This window comes from Peromyscus californicus, unplaced genomic scaffold, assembly GCF_007827085.1.
Source record: "Peromyscus californicus insignis strain IS unplaced genomic scaffold, ASM782708v3 Scaffold_10__1_contigs__length_136768540, whole genome shotgun sequence".
In the NCBI taxonomy this organism is placed as follows: domain Eukaryota; kingdom Metazoa; phylum Chordata; class Mammalia; order Rodentia; family Cricetidae; genus Peromyscus; species Peromyscus californicus.
The window spans coordinates 84,148,284-84,167,191 of NW_026294391.1; the positions used below are offsets into that span (position 1 = coordinate 84,148,284).

The following is an 18,908-nucleotide window of genomic DNA, read 5'->3' on the forward strand; positions in this document are numbered from 1 at the left end:
CACACTAACTTTATTGAGGTGAAATCACAATTGTAGTTCTTCGATCAGTAAGTGGACACAAATGTTTTCCCACACAGTTAATACAACCAGGAGGTCAAGCTGAATATGCCAAAATGATGTTGTTGGTATTTTACACTTTTGACTCTTTTTTAGGCCCACCACCCAGCTCCCAAATAAATCACACACAGAGGCTTATTCTTAATTATAAATGCCCGGCCTTAGCTTGGCTTAGTTTATAGCCAGCTTTCCTTAACTTAACTTATCCCATCTTTCTTTTGCCTCTGGCCCTTCCCTGTTCTCTTACTTCTGTAAACCTTACTCTTACTCTGTGTCTTGCTGTGTAGCTGAGTGGCTGGCCCCTGGAGTCCTCCTCCTGTTCTGGCTCCTCCTTTTCAATTCCCTCTTTCCTGAATTCTCCTTCTGTTTATTCTCTCTGCCTGCCAGCCCCACCTATCCTTTCTCCTGCCTCACCATTGGCTGTTCAGTTCTGTATGAGACCATCAGGTGTGTTAGGCACAGTAACCCAACTTCACAGAGTTAAACAAATGCAACATAAACAAAGTAACACACCTTAAAATATTATTGTTCAACATGGATCTTCAGCCAGATATTTTAGCATTTTGAAGAAAAGAGAAGAGATTTTCTTGTTTTCCATAGCTTCATAGGCTCAAAAGAAAACACCACCACCACCAACAACAACACCCACTTCTTCAACAACAAACAGCAGCATTGTTTTCCACATGGGAATGGAGCATCCCTCCTCTGTTTTCTCTGACCTGACATCTGCCAAGAGAACATCCTTAGGGACATATTTAGATGAGAATGATTGCCCCATCCTGGAATCATCTGAGTTCTAGTGGCTGGCCTGCAGTCCCTTTGGTTGGTCTGCAGCAACTAGCATTAATTCCTGTTGGCACAGATGCTTCCTAGGGGAACAGCTCCTTAAGAATATCCCTTTCTGCTCTTCTTTACTTTAGCACTTAATGGTGTTGTTTGTTTTTGCTCTTTTGGGGGGCCTGCCAACCAGCTCCCAAATAAGTCACACACAAGGCTTATTCTTAATTATAAATGCCCGGCTTTAGCTTGACTTGATTCTAGCCAGCTTTTCTTATATCAAATTATCCCATCTATCTTTTGCCTCTGGGCTTTTCCCGTTCTCTTATTTCTGGAAATCTTACTCTGTGGCTGGTTGGCTGGGTGACTAGTCCCTAGTGTCCTCTCTGTCTCTGTCTGTCTCTCTCGCCCACACGCATTGATCTCTCCTCCCAGATTTCCCCTTCTGTTTATTCTCTCTGCCTGCCAGCACCACCTATCCTTTCTCCTGCCTAACTATTGGCCATTCACTTCTTTATTAGACCCTCATTTGTTTTAGACAGGCACAGTAACACAGCTTCACAGAATTAAACAAATGCACATGAACAAAAGTAACATGCCTTAAAATCCTATTTCCCGAACACTCATTTTTTTTGCTAGGAACTGTTTGCTTGAAACGTCCTTTTAACCTACTGACAACTGAGGCCGTGTTCCTTGAACCAGTATAGATTCAGCGATGAGATAGGATTCAATTGCATCCATATTGTCTATGTTCATTTGAAATGCATGCAAATTGTGCCATTCTCAGTATTACTAGTCTTTAATGATTGGTTCTTGGCATTTAATTAAAGGTATGGAAAGGCACTTAGTAAATATGATACATAGATGTCATGCTGGGACTTAAGGCATACTGTGCCTAGTGTTTTGTATAATATTATGAATACAGACAGCTTCAATAAATAGAAAACGGAGCCTAGAGAGATGGCTTAGCATTTAAGAGCACATACCTGCTCTCCCAGAAAATCAGAGTTCAGTTCCCCGCATCCACATTGAGTGGCTGGCCCACAGCCTCTTGCAAGTCCAGGTCCAGGATCTAAATTCTCTGGCCTCCACTGACACCTATAGGCACACATACACAACCCCACACATAGTCCCCCCACACACATGATTTAAAAACAAAACAAATCCAAAAAGTGGATTATGAGAAAAACCACATGTAAGCTGATATGTATACACAATAGAATTTTCTCCAGCTATATATAAAAATACAATTGTGATTTTTTTCAGCAAAATGAATGGAACTGGAAATTGTTATGTCTGGTCTGGGCATCATGGCACATATCTTTAATTTCAGCACTTGGGAGGCAGAGGCAGGAGGGTGTCTATGAGTTCAAGGCCAGTCTGATCTACATGGAGAGTGAGTTCCAGGACAGCTAGGGCTACATAGAGAAACCCTGTGTCCCCTTCTGCCTCACCCTCCCAAAAAAAGACTCAGGACAACACCACATTTTCTCTAATATGTAGATCTTAGCTTTTAGTTTGTATGTGTGTGTGTGTGCCTGTCATGAAAGAAGAAAGTGGACTATGGAAAGAGAAAAGGGGGGGCCTAAGAGAGGACTGAGGAGGAGAGAAGGCCCAAGAGATGGGTATATGGTGCTGGTTGGTCATCGGAAGTGTCATGGGCCACAGCAAAACCCAATGTTAGTTTTTAGAGCTTTATTAGGAGGGAAAAATGGGTGTGGAGAAGAGGACCAGGCCTGGTGAGAGAGAAAGATGTTGGAGGGAGCAGAGCAGAGCAGAGAGGAAACAGAAAGAGAGGGTGGGGGGCAAATCCGGAATTTTAAAGGTGGGGATTGTGTCAGCACCTGCTGATGATGTAAGCCATTAGACCAAAGCTGCACATGTACAGAATCCTAACACCAAGAATACCTGCAACAGAAGAGCAGAAGGGGGTCACTGGGAACAGGAGCTGTAGGTGGAGAGCAAGTTTGGGGGTGGGGATGTGGGGGTTGGGGGACAAAGCTCAATAAAATCAAAAGTATTCATGGACATGACTTAAGGAGACTTGTTACTTTATCAGTTTTTTAAAAAGATGAATAAAAAAGACCAACAGGAAATGATGATGCAGGTGGAGGCTATCACTCAATGCCCAGAATGCATGAATCTATCCATAGAACCAAATGAAAAACAGAAGATGGTACAAAGAGTACTTATTTATTTGAGATGCTGGCATTCCTCTCAGGTGTTAGTTCAGCACCACGGAGCCAAATCCTGAACCACAAAGGTTTGTTTGATTTTTTTAGACAGGGTTTCTCTGTGTAGTCCTGGCTAGCCTGGAACTCTTTCTGTAAACCAGGATGGCCTTAACCTCACAGAATGATGTAACAGGAATTTCTTTCTTTTTGGGGGGAGGGCGTTGTTTCGGGTTTCTCTGTTTAGCTTTGGAGTCTGTTCAGAAACAAGCTCTGTAGACCAGGCTGGGCTCGAACTCACAGAGCCACCTGCCTCTGCCTCCCGAGTGCTGGGCACCACCACCACCAGGCACAGCCAATACTCTTAACTGAGGAGCCATTGACGGGCTGGAGAGATGGGTCAGTGGTTGGGAGCAGTCGCTGCTCTTCTGGTAGACCTGGGTTCAATTCCCGGCACCCACATGGCAGCTCATAACTGTCCCATTTCCAAAGGAACAAAGACTACTCACCCATCTCTCTCTAGTTCACTTTTTATGAAATTCACAATGAAGATCAGGGTATAGGAAGGTTAAGTAAATCAGGGAAACGACCTTGCAGGGAGGCTGCTTAGTAGGAAAATCTGGAATTAATCAAAAGCTTTCTCTTTTATGTCAGGCAGTTTCCAAGGTTCTAACTGCCTACTCTTAGTGAATAATTGATGCTGGACAAGACATTGCTTAATGATAAAACAAACAAACAAACAAAAACTGTGGGCTGGAGACATGGCTCAGAGTTTAAGGGTACTGGCTGTTCTTCCAAAGGTCCTGAGTCCAATACTGAGCAAGCACCTGGTGGCTCAAAACCATCTGTAATAAGATCTGATGCCCTCTTCTGGCCTGCAGCCATATATGCAGGCAGAACACTGTATACATAATAAGTAAATAAATCTTAAAAAAAAAAAAAGACCCAAAAATCTGTATGTGGGGCAGTGTTGGCACACGCCTTTAATCCCAGCACTCAGGGAAACAGAGCCAGGTGGATCTCTGTGAGTTTGAGTCCAGCCTGGTCTACAGAGCAAGATCTAGGACAGGAACCAAAACCACACAGTCTCAAAACAAACAAACAAACAAACCAAACAAACAAAAAAACTTGGGCTCTTTGGACCAGCAACCAGAGCTGTTTTTTCTTTCTTTTTTTTTAAATGGTTTTTCAAGCCAGGTTTTCTCTGTGTAGCTTTGGAGTTTGTTATGGAAATCACTCTGGAGAACAGGCTGGCCTCGAACTCAGATCCACCTGCCTCTACCTCCTAGTGCTAGGCACCACCACCTCCTTGTACAGCCAATACTCTTAACTGAGGCACCATCTTCGGGCTAGAGAGATGGCTCAGTAGTTGGGAGCAGTGGTTGCTCTTCTGGTAGACCCGGGTTCAATTCCCAGCACCCACAGGGCAGCTCACAACTGTTCCTTGGAAAAAGACTACTTGCCAACTTCTCTCTAGTTCACTTTTTATGAAATTCACAATAAAGATCAGGGTAAAGGAAGGTTAAGTAAATCAGGGAAGCAAACTTGCAGGGAGGCTGCTTAGTAGGAAAATCTGGAATTAATCAAAAGCTTTCTCTTCTTTGTTAGGAAGTTTCCAAGGTTCTAACTGCCTACTCTTAGTGAATAATTGATTCTGGACAGGACATTGCTTAATTAAAAAACAAACAAACAAAAACAACTGATGTGGGGCAGTGGTGGCACATGCCTTTACTCCTAGCAAACAGGAGGCAGAGGCAGGAGGATCCCTGTGATTTCGAGTCCAGCCTGGTCTACAGATCAAGTTCCCGGACAGACTCCAAAGCTACCCAGAGAAACCCTGCCTTGAAAAAAATACAAAAAAATCTGCATTAGTAATTTCAATATTAATATTATTGAAAAAATTAAAAGTTGATATGGCGATGCACACCTGTATTCTCTGCACTTGGCGAGTTCAAGGTCAGTTTGGTCTACATGAGACACTATGGAAAAAATACAATAAAATTTAGACATAATATATAGAAAAAATTCAGTAAAGACTGTCTAAGACAGTGGTTCTCAAGCTTCCTAATGCTGTGACCTTTATTACAGTCCCTCATGTTGTGGTGACCTACAACCATAAAATTATTTTTATTGCTACTTCACAACTATAGTTTTGCTACTGTTATGAATCATAATGTAGATATCTGATTGCAGGATATCTGATGTGCAACCCCTGTAAAAGGGTCCTTTGTCTCTGGAGGGGTCATGAACCACAGGTTGAGAACAGCTCGTCTAAGCTGTTTACAGTAAACCTGTGTTTAATTCCCATGATCGATAATGCATTCCCACTAATCAATGCAGAGAGGTGGGTGAATGGGATAGACAAAGAGTTATCTGGAAGTCTGTCTCTGACTATGTGTCCATGCGTTTGTGATGTTCCCATCCTTGAGTGTGAGCTGGGAGCTAGGGGAGGCTTTGTATAGCCACTGAAGTTGGAATCATTCAAGCTTTTCCTGTGTGTCCTGGGTGCTGACATGGGATGCTCCCAGGGTTAAGCTCAAATTCTGAAACTATGATCAATTTTATTCATTTCTCATTTATGAAGTATAAATGCCTTAGAAATTGCCTTTTCACTCATTTCCAGGAGTACCCTTCAGTGGCATTAAATGCATCCACCTTATCCTGGAGATGGATGTCAGTGGGAAGGACAAAGCCCTGGATATAATCCTCAATAGCTATACACAAATAAACACAATCACATTGTTGTGAAATCCTCACCACCATTCTTCCCCAGTACTTATCTTACATCACTGGAATTCTGTACTCATTGATACAATTTCCTATTTTCCCTCCCGCAGACCCTGAAATCCATCATTCTACTCTCCATTTCATATGAACTTGGCTCCTGAGTACATAATGGAAGTGGAATCATGGTGTGTTTGTCCTTTGCTGTCTTGCTTCTTTTGCTTAGCATGTTTTCAAAGGGATTGCCTGTGTAGTGTTGCATTTAGCAGACATTCTTTAATTTTGAAGGACAAATGTCAGTCCATCCTGTGGATATGCCATACTTGTCTGTCCATGAACATGCGTGCTTTCATCATTTGACCATTATGGATAATGCTACTATGACCCTGGATGGGAAGCTACCCCATTTGAATCTCTGCTCTCATTTCTTTTCAGTACATGCCTAGAAGGTGAATCACTGGATCCTGTGTTAGTTCTATGTCTAATTTTTGAAGGGCAGCTATACTGTTTTCTAAAGAGGCTGCACCATTTGTGTTTACATCGACAATACAAAGTGTCCCACTTTCTTCCTATCTCCATCAACACATTTTGTTTTTTATAATAGCTATCTTAACAGATGCTATACATTATGCCGCTTAAAATACACTGTTCGTTATTTTATATATGAAGGTTTAATGTGAATATTATTGAAACCATTAAAATGACACGGTGTTGCAAGCCTGTCTTCTCAGCCCTAGTTAGAGAGAGGTAGCAGGACCGGGAGTTCAAGATCAGTTTGGTCTACGGGAGACACTGTGAGAAAGTAATCATTTTAATTCAGATACAGAAAACAAGGAAGTACTGTGGATGGCAGGCAAACAGTCAAAAGTTAGGTGACAAAATAGAATATTTGTAGACTATATGGAGTTTATATCTGCAGAATGTTCGGCAAACTGGCTTACTAAGAGATAGGTGAGTTAAAGCAATATTTGGAGCTGGGCTCAGAGATGCATATTTGTTATCTCAGCACTCAAGATGTGGAGGCCGGAGTATTCTGATTTCAAGGCCATCTTCAACAACATAGCCAGTTAAAACCACCCTGGGTTACAAGAGATCCTGTGTTTAAAAGAAAAAGCAATATTTTGTGCGTATTAGGCACTAGTCCTTTATAAATGTAATGTGAAGAGCTATGATGGTCAGTGAAATAGGCAGAATGTGAACGAGTAAGTATGCAGTGATTAGGATTTTGGATAATATGTATTTTAGCTAAGTGCTTTCCTTTGTATTTAAACTGCACTTGGAAAAACACGTTTGAAGTACACACATCTAATTTCAGTGGATATATTTGAGTCAGAGAGTGAGGGTCAGGGAGAGGAGACACACAGGGTTCAGTTTACACATACATCTCTTTTTGTCTTTCTGGAAAACTTGTATTTAGGAAAATATATTAAGATAGAAATATAGAGTTAGGAAGATGGCTAAGCAGCATGACATGAGTTTGATGTCTGGAACCTTGAGGTTGGGATGTATGTTTGGGAGGGTGTCTCTGAGACCAACAATGCCAGTAGAGTAATAATCTGAGGGAGGCAAGATGTCAGTTGGGTTCAACACGACTAAGGAGCCACTGTTGATTCAAAGCACAGGTTCTATAAACTGACTGAGAAAAACAAGTTTACAGTAAGGGTCTGGGGGAGGGTTTCGTGTGTTCTTGGACACACAGACAGTGTAAAGGTCACCAGGATATTAGCCAAGTCCATTTCAGGCCTTCTGGAGAGATAACAGGCTGTGCATTCCTTTGAAGGAACAACCCCATGTGTTGTTTATCATTTTAGATTCCCCTAGAGCTTATCTGGGAGCACAAAGATCTGTCCTCCTACAGCACCCATAGGGTGAAAGGGTTGTTCTCTGACCTCTACACTCATTCACTGAAGCACAGTCACATCAACATCTACACCCCCCACGAAATAATTAAATAAACAAACAAACAAACAAACAAATAAATAATGATTATAATGATTTTAAAATTTAAAAATAGAAATGTAATCCAACTGACAAAAATCATGTACATCTATTATGTTTTGGAAGTGGTACATAATACATGGACTCCTTGAGCAAAGTATATTCAGAAGAAAACAATTATTTTGGTAGTGTATCTTCAGGTGTGTTTCTGTCTCAAATACTTCCAAAATAATCATGCAGTTTTCTCTTCATTTCAGGCAGGAAGTGAATATCTAGTTTGGGTCTTAGAGACAGTAGAAAATCGTGTGTTTAGTGAATCGCTGCCAGTGGGTTGTACATTCTAGAAAGATCTGGCTTAAGTCAGGACTCTAAGGCCCTCCATTCTTTCCCCTTTCCCATTTGAAAAGCTTCAGGATCTGAGCCTTTCAGAACTGCAATTTTGATTCTGACCACCAGATGGAAGATATCTTCATTGTCCTTAATTAGAGGACATAGGATTTTGTGAGTGAGTGTGTGTGTGTGTGTGTGTGTGTGTGTGTGTGTGTGTGTGTGTGAGTGTGTGTGTGTGTGTGTGTGTGTATGCTTGGTTTTTTGAAATCAAATCACATCAGAAAGCATAGGATTAAAACAAACAAAAATGTCAACATCCCTCCCCAACCTAAAACAAAACAATCCCTCCAAAAAACCAAAAATAACCTCCCCAAAATTATATATATATCTTTGGGAATAGAAAATGACCCAACAATGAATTCAAGTGGAACAGAGGAGCAGTGTTAGTTTCTAATTTCTAAACAAGCACACCTCACAATTATTTATCTCAAAATATTTTGGTAGTGAGATATATTGACAGGAAAAATGCTTTACTGTATATAAAAAGTCCAAGATTCCAATGACAGTCTTAAAGCTAATTAACAGTGTTCTCAAATACAGACAGCCTGCCATAGTTCTCTGAAACAGGTATATATGCTTCCCTAAAAGATCCCTGCTGAAAATCGAGTGTACTTAAATGGGTCTGAAGGAAGTAGGACTTTCATGATATGAAAAGTATTTCAGGACATAGTATGATAGGGCTGCAAGAGCAATACCACCATTATCAGAAGTCACAGAAGAACTTATTGCTGTACCTTGCATGAACAACAAACACCTGCATTACAGGAAACACAACCACATGACCCACTGAACATCATTCCACACCATTTTTACTCAGCAGAGAATAAGTCATAAATCTTCTCTGTAAAAATTCCAAGTATTGGATGTGCAGCTTCACATTACATCACCATGTTTTGCCTTATTTTCCAAGCACACAAATCAATGTGGTGAAATAAGATGTCCACATTAAAAATAAAGCCTACAAAAGAGTTCCAGTGCTAGGAGAGATTATTCATATAGCATATTGTGTTCTCCAAGGTCCAAAAGCTTTAAACAAAGTCCATGTATACATCTTGTTTATTTTTCTTTGCCACACTAACTTTATTGAGGTGAAATCACAATTGTAGTTCTTCGATCAGTAAGTGGACACAAATGTTTTCCCACACAGTTAATACAACCAGGAGGTCAAGCTGAATATGCCAAAATGATGATGTTGGTATTTTACTCTTTTGACTCTTTTTTAGGCCCACCACCCAGCTCCCAAATAAATCACACACGGACGCTTATTCTTAATTATAAATGCCCGGCCTTAGCTTGGCCTGGTTTCTAGCCAGCTTTCCTTAACTTAACTTATCCCATCTTTCTTTTGCCTCTGGCCCTTCCCTGTTCTCTTGCTTCTGTAAACCTTACTCTTACTCTGTGTCTTGCTGTGTAGCTGAGTGGCTGGCCCCTGGAGTCCTCCTCCTGTTCCGGCTCCTCCTTTTCAATTCCCTCTTTCCTGAATTCTCCTTCTGTTTATTCTCTCTGCCTGCCAGCCCCACCTATCCTTTCTCCTGCCTCACCATTGGCTGTTCAGTTCTGTATGAGACCATCAGGTGTGTTAGGCACAGTAACCCAACTTCACAGAGTTAAACAAATGCAACATAAACAAAGTAACACACCTTAAAATAATATTGTTCAACATGGTATCTTCAGCCAGATATTTTAGCATTTTGAAGAAAAGCGAAGAGATTTTCTTGTTTTTCAAAGCTTGATAGGCTCAACAGAAAACACCACCACCAACAACAACAACACCCACTTCTTCAACAACAAACAGCAGCATTGTTTTCCACATGGGAATGGAGCATCCCTCCTCTGTTTTCTCTGACCTGACATCTGCCAAGGGAACATCCTTAGGGACATATTTAGATGAGAATGATTGCCCCATCCTGGAATCATCTGAGTTCTAGTGGCTGGCCTGCAGTCCCTTTGGTTGGTCTGCAGCAACTAGCATTAATTCCTGTTGGCACAGATGCTTCCTAGGGGAACAGCTCCTTAAGAATATCCCTTTCTGCTCTTCTTTACTTTAGCACTTAATGGTGTTTGTTTTAGCTCTTTTGGGGGGCCTGCCAACCAGCTCCCAAATAAGTCACACACAAGGCTTATTCTTAATTATAAATGCCCGGCTTTAGCTTGACTTGATTCTAGCCAGCTTTTCTTATAACAAATTATCCCATCACCCTTATGCCTCTGGGCTTTTCCCGTTCTCTTATTTCTGGAAATCTTACTCTGTGGCTGGTTGGCTGGGTGACTAGTCCCTAGTGTCCTCTCTGTCTCTGTCTGTCTCTCTGGACCACAGGCATTGATCTCTCCTCCCAGATTTCCCCTTCTGTTTATTCTCTCTGCCTGCCAGCACCACCTATCCTTTCTCCTGCCTAACTATTGGCCATTCACTTCTTTATTAGAACCTCATTTGTTTTAGACAGGCACAGTAACACAGTTTCACAGAATTAAACAAATGCACATGAACAAAAGTAACACGCCTTAAAATAATATTTCCCAAACACTCAATTTTTGCTAGGAACTGTTTGCTTGAAACGTCCTGTTAACCTACTGACAACTGAGGCCGGGTTCCTTGAACCAGTATAGTTTCAGCGATGAGATAGGATTCAATTGCATCCATATTGTCTATGTTCATTTGAGATGCATGCAAATTGTGCCACTCTCAGTATTACTAGTCTTTAATGATTGGTTCTTGGCATTTAATTAAAGGTATGGAAAGGCACTTAGTAAATATGATACATAGATGTCATGCTGGGACTTAAGGCATACTGTGCCCAGTGTTTTGTATAATATTATGAATACAGACAGCTTCAATAAATAGAAAACGGAGCCTAGAGAGATGGCTTAGCATTTAAGAGCACATACCTGCTCTCCCAGAAAATCAGAGTTCAGTTCCCCGCATCCACATTGAGTGGCTGGCCCACAGCCACTTGCAAGTCCATGTCCAGGATCTAAATTCTCTGGCCTCCACTGACACCAAAAGCACACATACACAACCCCCCACATGATTTAAAAACAAAACAAAAAAACCAAAAAGTGGATTATGAGAAAAACCACATGTAAGCTGATATGTATACACAATAGAATTTTCTCCAGGTATATATAAAAATAAAATTGTGATTTTTTTCAGCAAAATGAATGGAACTGGAAATTGTTATGTCTGGACTGGGCATCATGGCACATATCTTTAATTTCAGCACTTGGGAGGCAGAGGCAGGAGGGTGTCTATGAGTTCAAGGCCAGTCTGATCTACATGGAGGGTGAGTTCCAGGACAGCTAGGGCTACATAGAGAAACCCTGTGTCCCCTTCTGCCCCAACCTCCCAAAAAAAGACTCAGGACAAAACCACATTTTCTCTAATATGTAGATCTTAGATTTTGGTTTGTATGTGTGTGTTTGTGCCTGTCATGAAAGAAGAAAGTGGAATGTAGAAACAGAAAGGGGGGCCTAAGAGAGGACTGAGGAGGAGAGAAGGCCCAAGAGATGGGTATATGGTGCTGGTTGGTCTTTGGAAGAGTCACGGGCCACGTCAGAACCCAATGTTAGTTTTAGAGCTTTATTAGGAGGGAAAAATGGGTGTGGAGAAGGGGACCAGACCTGGTGAGAGAGAAAGATGTTTGAGGGAGCAGAGCAGAGCAGAGCAGAGAGGAAACAGAAAGAGAGGGTGGGGGTCCACATCCGGAATTTTGAAGGTGGGGATTGCGTCAGCACCTGCTGATGATGTAAGTCATTAGACCCAAGCTGCACATGTACAGAATCCTAACACCAAGAATACCTGCAACAGAAGAGCAGAAGGGGGTCACTGGGAACAGGAACTGTAGGGGGAGAGCAAGGTCGGGGGTGGGGATGTGGGGGTGGGGGGACAAAGCTCAATAAAAACAAAAGTATTCATGGACATGACATAAGGAAACTTGTTACTCTATCAGTTTTTTAAAAAGATGAATAAAAAAGACCAATAGGAAATGATGATGCAGGTGGACGCTATCACTCAAAAGTGTACTTGCCCATAGTTCAAGAATTTATCCATAGAACCAAATGAAAAACAAGATGGTATAAAGAGTACTTATTTATTTGAGATGCTGGCATTCCTCTCAGGTATTAGATCAGCACCACAGAGCCACATCCTGAACCACAAAGGTTTGTTTGATTTTTCTAAACAGGGTTTCTCTGTGTAATCCTGGCTAGCCTGGAACTCTCTCTGTAAACCAGGATGGCCTCAAACTCACAGAATGATGTAACAAAAATTTCTTTCTTTTTTGGGGTAGGGGAGTGTTCGGGTTTCTCTGTTTAGCTTTGGAGTCTGTTCAGAAACTTGCTCTGTAGACCAGACTGGCCTGGAACTCACAGAGATCCACCTGCCTCTGCCTCCCCAGTGCTGGTCACCACCTCCACCAGGCACAGCCAATACTCTTAACTGAGGAGCCACGACGGGCTGGAGAGATGGGTCAGTGGTTGGGAGCAGTCGCTGCTCTTCTGGTAGACCCGGGTTCAATTCCCAGCACCCACATGGCAGCTCTCAACTGTCCCATTTCCAAGGGAAAAAAGACTACTCACCCATCTCTCTCCAGTTCACTTTTTGCTAAATTCACAATGAAGATCAGGGTTTAGGAAGGTTAAGTAAATCAGGGAAACGACCTTGCAGGGAGGCGGCTTAGTAGGAAAATCTGGAATTAATCAGAAGCTTTCTCTTTTATGTCAGGCAGTTTCCAAGGTTCTAACTACCTACTCTTAGTGAATAATTGATGCTGGACAAGACATTGCTTAATGATAAAATAAACAAACAAACAAACAAAAACTGTGGGCTGGAGAGATGGCTCAGAGTTTAAGGGTACTGGCTGTTCTTCCAAAGGTCCTGAGTCCAATACCCAGCAAGCACATGGTGGCTCACAACCATCTGTAATAAGATCTGATGCCCTCTTCTGGCCTGCAGCCATATATGCAGGCAGAACACTGTATACATAATAAATAAATAAATCTTTAAAAACAAAAAAACCCAAAAATCTGTATGTGGGGCAGTGTTGGTACACGCCTTTAATCCCAGCACTCAGGGAAACAGAGCCAGGTGGATCTCTGTGAGTTTGAGTCCAGCCTGGTCTATAGAGCAAGATCTAGGACAGGAACCAAAACCACACAGTCTCAAAACAAACAAACAAACAAACCAAACAAACACAAAAACTTGGGCTCTTTGGACCAGCAACCAGTGCTGTTTTTTCTTTCTTTTTTTTTTTAATGGTTTTTCAAGCCAGGTTTTCTCTGTGTAGCTTTGGAGTTTGTTATGGAAATCACTCTGTAGAATAGGCTGGCCTCGAACTCAGATCCACCTGCCTCTACTTCCTAGAGCTAGGCACCACCACCTCCTTGTACAGCCAATACTCTTAATTGAGGCACCATCTGCGGGCTAGAGAGATGGCTCAGTAGTTGGGAGCAGTGGGTGCTCTTCTGGTAGACCTGGGTTCAATTCCCAGCACCCACAGGGCAGCTCACAACTGTTCCTTGGAAAAAGACTACTTGCCAACTTCTCTCTAGTTCACTTTTTATGAAATTCACAATGAAGATTAGGGTATAGGAAGGTTAAGTAAATCAGGGAAACACCTTGCAGGGAGGCTGCTTAGTAGGAAAATCTGGAATTAATCAAAAGCTTTCTCTTCTTTGTTAGGAAGTTTCCAAGGTTCTAACTGCCTAATCTTAGTGAATAATTGATTCTGGACAGGAAATTGCTTAATTAAAAAGCAAACAAAAACAACTGCATGTGGGGCAGTGGTGGCACATGCCTTTAATCCTAGCAAACAGGAGGCAGAGGCAGGTGGAACGCTGTGATTTTGAGTCCAGCCTGGTCTACAGATCAAGTTCCAGGACAGACTCCAAAGCTACACAGAGAAACCCTGCCTTGAAAAAAAACAAAAAAATCTGCATTATTATTTTCAATATTAATATTACTGAAAAAATTAAAAGTGGACATGGCGATGCACACCTGTATTCTCTGCAATTGGCGAGTTCAAGGTCAGTTTGGTCTACATGAGACACTATGGAAAAAATACAATAAAATTTAGACATAATACATAGAAAAAATTCAGTAAAGACTGTCTAAGACAGTGGTTCTCAAGCTTCCTAATGCTGTGATCCTTTATTACAGTCCCTCATGTTGTGGTGACCTACAACCATAAAATTATTTTTATTGCTACTTCACAACTATAGTTTTGCTACTGTTATGAATCATAATGTAGATATCTGATTGCAGGATATCTGATGTGCAACCCCTGTAAAAGGGTCCTTTGTCTCTGGAGGGGTCACGAACCACAGGTTGAGAACAGCTCGTCTAAGCTGTTTATAGTAAACCTGTGTTTAATTACCATGATCGATAATGCATTCCCACTAATCAATGCAGAGAGGTGGATGAATGGGATAGACAAAGAGTTATCTGGAAGTCTGTCTCTGACTATGTGTCCATGCGTTTGTGATGTCCCCATCCTTGAGTGTGAGCTGGGAGCTAGGGGAGGCTTTGTACAGCCACTGAAGTTTTAAACATTCAAGCTTTTCCTGTGTGTCCTGGGTGCTGACATGGGATGCTCCCAGGGTTAAGCTCAAATTCTGAAACTATGATCAATTTTATTCATTTCTCATTTATGAAGTATAAATGCCTTAGAAATTGCCTTTTCCCTCATTTCCAGGAGTACCCTTCAGTGGCATTAAATGCATCCACATTATCCTGCAGATGGACGTCAGTGGGAAGGACAAAGCCCTGGATTTAATCCTCAATAGCTATACACAAATAAACACAATCACATTGTTGTGAAATCCTCACCACCATTCTTCCCCAGTACTTATCTTACATCACTGGAATTCTGTACTCATTGATATAATTTCCTATTTTCCCTCCTGCAGACCCTGAAATCCATCATTCTACTCTCCATTTCATATGAAGTTGGCTCCTGAGTACATAATGGAAGTGGAATCATGGTGTGTTTGTCCTTTGCTGTCTTGCTTCTTTTGCTTAGCATGTTTTCAGATGGTTTACCTGTGTAGTGCATCATTTAGCAGACATTCTTTAATTTTGAAGGCCAAATGTCAGTCCATCCTGTGGATATGCCATACTTGTCTGTCCATGAACATGGGTGTTTCCATCATTTGACCATTATGGATAATGCTACTATGACCCTGGATGGGAAGCTACCCCATTTGAATCTCTGCTCTCATTTCTTTTCAGTACATGCCTAGAAGGTGAATCACTGGATCCTGTGTTAGTTCTATGTCTAATTTTTGAAGGGCAGCTATACTGTTTTCTAAAGAGGCTGCACCATTTGTGTTTACATCGACAATACAAAGCGTCCCACTTTCTTCCTATCTCCATCAACACATTTTGTTTTTTTATAATAGCTAGCTTAATAGATGCTATACATTATGCATCTTAAAATAAACTGTTCGTTATTTTGTATATGAAGGTTTAATGTGAATATTATTGAAACCATTAAAATGACACGGTGTTACACGCCTGTCTTCTCAGCACCTGTTAGAGAGAGGCAGCAGGACCGGGAGTTCAAGATCAGTTTGGTCTACGGGAGACACTGTGAGAAAGTAATCATTTTAATTCAGATACAGAAAACAGTTCAGGAAGTACTGTGGATGTCAGGCAAACAGTCAAAAGTTAGGTGACAAAACAGAATATTTGTAGACTATATGGAGTTTATATCTGCAGAATGTTCGGTAAACTGGCTTACTAAGAGATAGGTGAGTTAAAGCAATATTTGGAGCTGGGCTCAGAGATGCATATTTGTTATCTCAGCACTCAAGATGTGGAGGCGTGAGGATTCTGATTTCAAAGCCATCTTCAACAACATAGCCAGTTCAAGGCCACCCTGGGTTACAAGAGATCCTGTATTTAAAAGAGAAAGCAATATTTTGTGCCTATTAGGCACTAGTCCTTTATAAATGTAATGTGAAGAGCTATGATGGTCAGTGAAATGGGCAGAATGTGAACGAGTAAGTATGCAGTGATTAGGATTTTGGATAATATGTATTTTAGCTAAGTGTTTTCCTTTGTATTTAAACTGCACTTGGAAAAATACGTCTGAAGTGCACACATCTATTTTCAGTGGATATATTTGAGTCAGAGAGTGAGGGTCAGGCAGAGGAGACACAGGGTTCAGTTTACACATACATCTCTTTTTGTTTTTCTGGAAAACTTGCAATTAGGAAAATATATTAAGATAGAATTAAGGCCGGGCGAAGGTGTCACACGCCTTAATCCCAGCACTCAGTAGGCAGAGCCAGGCGGATCTCTTTGAGTTCAAGGTCAGCCTGGGCTGCCAAGTGAGTTCCAGGAAAGGCGCAAAGCTACACAGAGAAACCCTGTCTCCAAAAATAAAAAAAAAACCAAAAGATAGAAATATGGAGCTAGGGAGATGGCTAAGCAGCATGACATGAGTTTGATCTCTGGAACCTTAAGGTTGGGATGTGGGTTTGGGATGGTGTCTCTGAGACCACCACTGCCAGCAGAGTACTAATCTGAGGGAGGCAAGAACTCAGTTCGGTTCAACACGACTAAGGAGCCACTGTTGATTCAAAGCACAGGTTCTATAAAGTGACTGAGAAAAAGAATTTTACAATAAGAGTCTGGGGGAAGGTTTTGTGTGTTCTTGGACACACAGACAATGTAAAGATCACCAGGCTATTAATCAATTCCATTCCCAGCCTTTTGGGCAGACAACAGGCTGTGCTTTCCTTTGATGGAACAAACCCATGTGTTGATTAACATTTTAGATTCCCCTAGAGCTTATCTGGAAGCACAAAGATCTGGCCTCCTACAGCACCCATAGGGTGAAAGGAAGGAAGGGACTCACGCACGTTGTTCTCTGACCTCTACACTCATTCACTGAAGCCCGGTTACATCAACATCTACACTCCCGCTCTAAATAATTAAATAAGTAAATAATCAATCAAACAAATAAATAATTATTATAATGATTTTAAAATGTAAAAATAAAAATGTAACCCAGCTGAGAAAAATCATGTACATCTGTTATATTTTGGCAGTGCTACATAATACATTGACTCGTTGAGCAAAGTATATTTAGATGAAAACAATTATTTTGGTAGTGTATCTTCGGGTGTGCAGTCCTGGCTAGCCTGGGACTCTCTCTGTAAACCAGGATGGCCTCAAACTCACAGAATGATGTAACAGGAATTTCTTTCTTTTTTGGGGTGGGGGAGTGTTCGGGTTTCTGTGTTTAGCTTTGGAGTCTGTTCTGAAACTTGCTCTGTAGACCAGGCTGGCCTCGAACTCACAGAGATCCACCTGCCTCTGCCTCCCAAGTGCTGGGCACCACCACCGCTAGGCACAGTCAATACTCTTAACTGAGGAGCCGTTGACGGGCTGGAGAGATGGGTCAGTGGTTGGGAGCAGTGGCTGCTCTTCTGGTAGACCCGGGTTCAATTCCTAGCACCTACATGACAGCTCACAACTGTCCCATTTCCAAGGGAAAAAAGACTACTCACCCATCTCTCTCCAGTTCACTTTTTGCTAAATTCACAATGAAGATCAGGGCATAGGAAGGTTAAGTAAATCAGGGAAACGACCTTGCAGGGAGGCTGGTTAGTAGGAAAATCTGGAATTAATCAAAAGCTTTCTCTTTTATGTCAGAAAGTTTCCAAGGTTCTAACTACCTACTCTTAGTGAATAATTGATGCTCGTCAGGACATTGCTGAATTAAAAAACAAACAAACAAACAAAAAAAAAAAACAACTGTGGGCTGGAGAGATGGTTAAGAGGTTAAGGGTACTGACTGCTCTTCCAAAGGCCCTGAGTCCAATACCCAGCAAGCACATGGTGGCTCACAAACATCTGCAATAAGATCTGATGTCCTCTTCTGGCCTGCAGCCACATATGCAGGCAGAACACTGTATACATAATAAATAAATAAATCTTAAAAAAAAACACAAAAAACAAAAAACTGTATGTGGGGCAGTGGTGTCACACGCCTTTAATCCCAGCACTCAGGGAAACAGAGCCAGGTGGATCTCTATGAGTTTGAGTACAGCCTGGTCTACAGAGCGAGATCCAGGACAGGCACCAAAAGTACACAGAGAAACCCTGTCTCAAAACAAACAAACAAACAAACAAACAAAACCATCCAATGAACCAACCAAACAAAAAAAACTTGAGCTCTTTGGAAGAGCAAGCAGTGATCTTTTTTCTTTTCTTTTCTTTCTTTTTTTTTTTTTTTTAAATGGCTTTTAGAGACAGGTTTTCTGTGTGTAGCTTTGGAGTCTGTTGTGGAACTTCCTCTGTGGAACAGGCTGGCCTCGAACTCAGATCCACCTGCCTCTACCTCCTAGTGCTAGGCACCACCACCTCCCGGCACAACCAATACTCTTAATTGAGGCACCATCTTCGGGCTGGAGAGATGGCTCAGTAGTTGGGAGCAGTGGCTGCTCTTCTGGTAGACCCGGGTTCAATTCCCAGCACCCACAGGGCAGCTCTCAACTGTCCCTTGGAAAAAGACGACTAGCCTGTTTCTCTCTAGTTCACTTTTTATGAAATTCACAATAAAGATCAGGGTATAGGAAGATTAATTAAATCAGGGAAACGACCTTGCAGGGAGGCTGCTTAGTAGGAAAATGTGGAATTAATGAAAAGCTTTCTCTTTTATGTCAGGAATTTTCCAAGGTTCTAACTGCCTAATCTTAGTGAATAATTGATGCTGGACAGGATATTGCTTAGTTAAAAAAACAAAACAAAAACAACTGCATGTGTGGCAGTGGTGGAGCATGCCTTTAATCCCAGCTCATGGGAGGCAGAGGCAGGTGGAACGCTGTGATTTCGAGTCCAGCCTG

General features: G+C 41.7%; 1 pseudogene; it reads right to left on the bottom strand.

Annotated features, from left to right (window-relative positions):
- Window positions 1–599: 599 nt before the first annotated feature.
- On the bottom strand, window positions 600–1,575 carry LOC128117108 (lamina-associated polypeptide 2-like; annotated as a pseudogene).
- Window positions 1,576–18,908: the final 17,333 nt, after the last annotated feature.